This window comes from Heliconius melpomene, chromosome 15, assembly GCF_056956725.1.
Source record: "Heliconius melpomene rosina isolate 202511_hmr_F chromosome 15, ASM5695672v1, whole genome shotgun sequence".
In the NCBI taxonomy this organism is placed as follows: domain Eukaryota; kingdom Metazoa; phylum Arthropoda; class Insecta; order Lepidoptera; family Nymphalidae; genus Heliconius; species Heliconius melpomene.
Window position 1 is genome coordinate 13196922 of NC_140403.1, and position 5000 is coordinate 13201921.

The window sequence follows — 5000 nt, forward strand, 5'->3', positions numbered from 1 at the left end:
GTGGTGGTGGTGGCGGTGGTATTGGTGGCGGTGGTGGTGGTGGTCGTGGTGGTGGTGGCGGCGGCGGCGGCGCCGGCGGCGGTGGTGGTGGTGGATGCGGTGGTGGTGGTGGTGGATGCGGTGGTGGTGGTGGTGGTGGTCGTGGTGGTGGTCGTGGTGGTGGTGGTCGTGGTGGTGGTGGTCGTGGTGGTGGTCGTGGTGGTGGTCGTGGTCGTGGCGGTGGTCGTGGCGGTGGTGGTGGTGGTGGTGGTGGTGGTGGTGGTGGTGGTGGTGCTGGTGCTCTTGGTCACGGTGTTCACTCCCCATCAACTCTCATTCACCATTCCACCCGGCCGTCCGTCTGTCAGTCGGCACGTCCCGAGTGTCGCGACCGTCGCTCTGTACATATGTGAGGTGTCGACGAGCCAAACGTATGAGCGTAGTCGACCCTCCACGGAGGTTTTGTAGTAGTATTCGTGTGTTACTATAACGCATAAATACACACAACACACCCATACCACACATAATATTGTGGTGTTGTACAGTGTCGGTCGACGGGCGCGCGCGTGCGGTTGGTTATGTTTGTTGTGGGGGTTTGTTGTGGGGCTCTCTCGCTCTTCTTGTGATTAGTAGTCACAGTTTTGCGTAGAGTGTCTCGCGTCTCTCCCCATTACGGGCATCAACGCCGCACGATTTGCGTTGTTCGTATATCAACTTTGATACATTGTTATATCGATGTTTGTTCAGCGACCGTTCTAATACCAGTGTGCGCGGCCACCCTTTGCGGGGCGACACGTTCCTTTAAAATTGGCCACGATCTCTCCAACACCGAGCGTTGATTTGTATACACAACATGTTCACGCTCATGTTAAACGAGAGATTATGAGAGTGTGTTGTGTGCGTTTTGCGACCGTTGTCGCTGCGCACGCATCAAAGATCTCGTCAGAGAACGTTCAGTACTGCGACCGAGCACCGGCACACACCGCCACCGCTTTCGTCTTCGTTCTAACCGACGACGGCGTCTGCGCGTGCGTTGTGCGGCGCGCGCGTCGTGTGTAATATCGGAGCGGCGATAGTTTGCGCGCGAACCGACATGCATTCATTCATTCATTCGTTTGTTTGTTTGTTTGTTTGTGTGTTATCGCTCGTCGCGTAAGCTTTCAAAGTTCAAAATTTATTATAATTTTATTTTTTAAAAGTCATCGCGACGCGTCTCTCGACGCCCGCGTTCGACGTTTAACAAAATAAATAAAACAACGCGAGAGTTAGCGATGTTGTTATTGTTAGCTCCCTGGTTGATCCTGCCAGTAGTTATATGCTTGTCTCAAAGATTAAGCCATGCATGTCTCAGTGCAAGCCGTATTAAGGCGATACCGCGAATGGCTCAATATATCAGTTTTGGTTCCTTAGATCTTACTCAGTTACTTGGATAACTGTGGTAATTCTAGAGCTAATACATGCAATCAGAACTCTGACCAGTGATGGGATGAGTGCTTTTATTAGATCAAAACCAATCGACGGAGGGCTTCGCGTCCGAAGTCGTTAATTTTGATGAATCTGGATAACTTTTGCCGATCGCATGGTCAAGTACCGGCGACGCATCTTTCAAATGTCTGCCTTATCAACTTTCGATGGTAGTTTCTGCGACTACCATGGTTGTCACGGGTAACGGGGAATCAGGGTTCGATTCCGGAGAGGGAGCCTGAGAAACGGCTACCACATCCAAGGAAGGCAGCAGGCGCGCAAATTACCCACTCCCGGCACGGGGAGGTAGTGACGAAAAATAACGATACGGGACTCTTTCGAGGCCTCGTAATCGGAATGAGTACACTTTAAATATTTTAACGAGGAACAATTGGAGGGCAAGTCTGGTGCCAGCAGCCGCGGTAATTCCAGCTCCAATAGCGTATACTAAAATTGTTGCGGTTAAAAAGCTCGTAGTTGCATTTGTGCGCCGCGCTGTCGGTGCACCGCATCCGCGGTGATACTGACACGTCTGCGGAGCATATCGTCGGTGAGCCGGCGGTAAAACGCCGGTTCAATATCAAAATCCTATCGCGGTTCTCTTCGGTGAGTGTCGAGATGGGCCGACAATTTTACTTTGAACAAATTAGAGTGCTCAAAGCGGGCTCAAAATGCCGCTTGAATATTTCGTGCATGGAATAATAGAATATGATCTCGGTTCTATTTTGTTGGTTTTCAGAACTCCGAGGTAATGATTAATAGGGATAACTGGGGGCATTCGTATTGCGACGTTAGAGGTGAAATTCTTGGATCGTCGCAAGACGAACATCAGCGAAAGCATTTGCCAAAGGTGTTTTCATCAATCAAGAACGAAAGTTAGAGGTTCGAAGGCGATTAGATACCGCCCTAGTTCTAACCGTAAATATGTCGTCTAGCGATCCGCCGACGTTAATACAATGGCTCGGCGGGCAGCTTCCGGGAAACCAAAGATTTTGGACTCCGGGGGGAGTATGGTTGCAAAGCTGAAACTTAAAGGAATTGACGGAAGGGCACCACCAGGAGTGGAGCCTGCGGCTTAATTTGACTCAACACGGGAAATCTCACCAGGCCCGGACACCGGAAGGATTGACAGATTAACAGCTCTTTCTTGATTCGGTGGGTGGTGGTGCATGGCCGTTCTTAGTTGGTGGAGCGATTTGTCTGGTTAATTCCGGTAACGAACGAGACTCTAGCCTGCTAAATAGGCGTCGTCATTTAGGTGTGCGCGATTTCGGTCGCGCAACTCACTGGCGACGTATTAAAATTCTTCTTAGAGGGACCGGCGTCTTCGAGCCGCACGAGATTGAGCAATAACAGGTCTGTGATGCCCTTAGATGTCCTGGGCCGCACGCGCGCTACACTGAAGGAATCAGCATGTTCTCCCTGGCCTAGAGGCCCGGGCAACCCGTTGAAACTCCTTCGTGCTGGGGATTGGGGTTTGCAATTATCCCCCATAAACGAGGAATTCCTAGTAAGCGCGAGTCATAAGCTCGCGTTGATTACGTCCCTGCCCTTTGTACACACCGCCCGTCGCTACTACCGATTGAATGATTTAGTGAGGTCTTCGGACCGACACGCGGTGGCTTCACGGCCGTCGGCGTTGCTGGGAAGTTGACCAAACTTGATCATTTAGAGGAAGTAAAAGTCGTAACAAGGTTTCCGTAGGGGAACCTGCGGAAGGATCATTAACGTGTTTGTGTGTTGTCGAAATACATCACACATAACAAAGATATATGATTATACAAAAAAAAGGCGATGAGAGCGAAAGCGCCCGCGCAACATTTTCGACGAAAAGACAACAAATCGAGAGCGCACGACGGTGCATCGCGTCGCCACAGAGCGGAACAGTGCCGCCGGCGCGCGCGCGCGCGCGCGCTCCCTGCAAACTTGCTGGAACGTGTGCACGTGTGCGTGCGGGGTGGTCGGCTCGGCGAGCCGGCGGTGGAACGCGATCGACGCAGACCGGTGAGAATCCGCGCCGCGAGTCGATCGCACCGCTGCTGACAGGCTCGCCGCTATACGAGTCCACACCACCATAGGCGTATACTTTTCGCTAGTCGGCGACGAGATGATGTCGTGTGTCGTCCTCGTCGATACTGCGGGGGCGGTCGTTCTCCGCTAAACTATATAATGCGGTCGGACGGGGGACGGACGGACGTCGCGCCGCGGCGGCAGTCGAGAGCTCTACGTTTGCCCGTATTGCGAACGACTCCGCGCCGCGACAGATGTCCGTGTCCCTGTCTGTAGTGTGTCCGTGATCGCGCCGGCATCGTCTCCTCCGCACACTCGTGCGTGGTGGGCGTGGCCCGGCGCCGATCGTCGGTAGATCACAAACAAACAAACAAATTGAACATCCATAATCTCTACGCACGTCGTCTCCGACGAGTCCACGTGCGGCGAGTGTGGTTGTTGATGATGTCGACGTAGTCGACAATGTTCGTGACACGTTTCAAACATTTTTAAACATGTTATTTTTGCGTTGGTCTTTACTGATCGCGCAAAATAAACAAACCACTACCCTGAACGGTGGATCACTTGGCTCGCGGGTCGATGAAGAACGCAGTTAACTGCGCGTCATAGTGTGAACTGCAGGACACATTTGAACATCGACATTTCGAACGCACATTGCGGTCCGTGGGGTTACATCCAGGACCACTCCTGTCTGAGGGCCGGCTGCATAAAAACAAATGCCACACTGTACGCTGACCGCGTACAAATGGCGGTTCCGTCGAGTGCGAGCGCACAGCTCGCTATCGCGGTCCGTTCAAATATGCGACCAACCAATGTCGTGCGCCGCGCCGCCTCCCCGGTGGCCGGCGCCGACTCGCTTCGCAACACACTTGTGCGAACGGCAATGCGAGTACACCTCTCATTGCCGACGGAGGAGGCGCGACCCGTTCTCTCCTGTACCCTTCGAGATAAAAATCAGAGGGTCCACGGGAGTTGAACTAGTGCCGCGCCGAATCCGGTGTGCGCGCACGCGAGATAGAGATGTCTCCGTGCGTTCACGCTCGCGCGTCTCGCGTATAGCGCGAGTATAGTGGGTAGCGTACGCTCAGTAGGCGGACTCGACGTCCGAAGTGCGCGTCGACGCCGACGCTCGTCGGGGGAGGAGGGTGGCGGAAGTGTGAGATACGGCGGCGGATCGTCGCTGTGATCGAACGCGTCCAACGCCCGCCCCGCGAGATCGGCGCCTTCGCGCCGACGGATATCGCGTCTGCCTCGTTTTTTTATCGTTGGCCTCAGATCAGGGAGGATCACCCGCCGAATTTAAGCATATTAGTAAGCGGAGGAAAAGAAACTAACCAGGATTTCCTTAGTAGCGGCGAGCGAACAGGAAATAGCCCAGCACTGAATCCCGCGGTTGTAACGATCGCGGGAGATGTGGTGTTCGGGAGGTCCCGCTTTCTCGTCGTCGCCACTCCTGTCCAAGTTCGTCTTGAACGGGGCCGTTTTCCCGTAGAGGGTGCCAGGCCCGTAGCGACGGAGCGAGACGGCGAGAGGGACTCTCCTCAGAG

General features: G+C 53.8%; 3 non-coding genes across 3 annotated transcripts in view; all 3 read left to right on the plus strand.

Annotated features, from left to right (window-relative positions):
- Positions 1-1267: 1267 nt before the first annotated feature.
- On the plus strand, positions 1268-3170 carry LOC146531776 (small subunit ribosomal RNA). Its single transcript, XR_014878822.1, has one exon. It is a non-coding gene; the product is annotated as a small subunit ribosomal RNA (ribosomal RNA).
- An 827-nt stretch (positions 3171-3997) lies between these two features.
- Positions 3998-4154, plus strand: LOC146531777 (5.8S ribosomal RNA). Its single transcript, XR_014878812.1, has one exon. It is a non-coding gene; the product is annotated as a 5.8S ribosomal RNA (ribosomal RNA).
- Positions 4155-4719: 565 nt separating this feature from the next.
- LOC146531778 (large subunit ribosomal RNA) overlaps positions 4720-5000 on the plus strand; it is a 4026-nt gene continuing 3745 nt past the window's right edge. Inside the window, exon 1 of the ribosomal RNA XR_014878830.1 lies at positions 4720-5000. This exon is cut by the window's right edge and continues 3745 nt beyond it. This is a non-coding gene — a ribosomal RNA (large subunit ribosomal RNA).